The sequence below is a fragment of the Fukomys damarensis genome, unplaced genomic scaffold (assembly GCF_012274545.1).
Source record: "Fukomys damarensis isolate Sample0158 unplaced genomic scaffold, DMR_v1.0_HiC HiC_scaffold_2, whole genome shotgun sequence".
NCBI lineage: Eukaryota > Metazoa > Chordata > Mammalia > Rodentia > Bathyergidae > Fukomys > Fukomys damarensis.
The window spans coordinates 60328651-60329385 of record NW_022900914.1 but is presented as its reverse complement, the minus strand read 5'-3'; positions in this window follow the sequence as shown (position 1 = coordinate 60329385).

Genomic DNA, 735 nt, shown 5'->3' with positions numbered 1-735 from the left:
GCATGTGTTGAAAGGTCTACTTAAACTACACGATATATTCGAAATATTTTTTGGTTTTTTGAGACAGGGTCTCACTACGTAGTTGAGATTGACCTGGAACTCACTATGTAGCCCAGGCTGGTCTCGAACTCACAGCGATCCTCCTGCCTCAGCCTCCCGAGTGCTGGCATTACAGGCGTGTGCACGGCTCCACAGACATTTTTACATTTTTTTTTTTCTGGTGTTGGGGATTGACTCAAGGGCCTTATGTGTGCTAAGCATGTACTCTACTATTGAGCTATACTCCTAGTCCCATTTTTTTGTTTGTTTTTTGTTTTTTTTGTTTTTTTTTTTTCACCAGGGATCCAACTCGGGTCCTTGCACTTTCGAGGCAAGTGGCAGAACCACTGAGCTAAATCCCTGGCCCTCCCCATTTTTTTGTTTGTTTGTTTTTTGTTTTCCTCTCCCTTGGTTTTTATAAAAATCAGTAGCCCTCATTTAGTGGGACAGAACCTCAACTCTGCATGAATTGTTCTACATTCTTTTTTTTTTTTTTGGTACTGGGGAACGCACTCAGGACCTTGTGCTTGTGAGGCAGGCGCAGCCACTGAGCTAGATCCCCAGCCCCTACATTCTTTATTTTATTCCTGAGAATTAGTAATCACACATAATTTTTCTGATGTTCATTCTAATGGAGAAAAACAATAAAACTCTCTACTATACTATTCTAAAATCTCCTTTGTAAGAACTACCTAG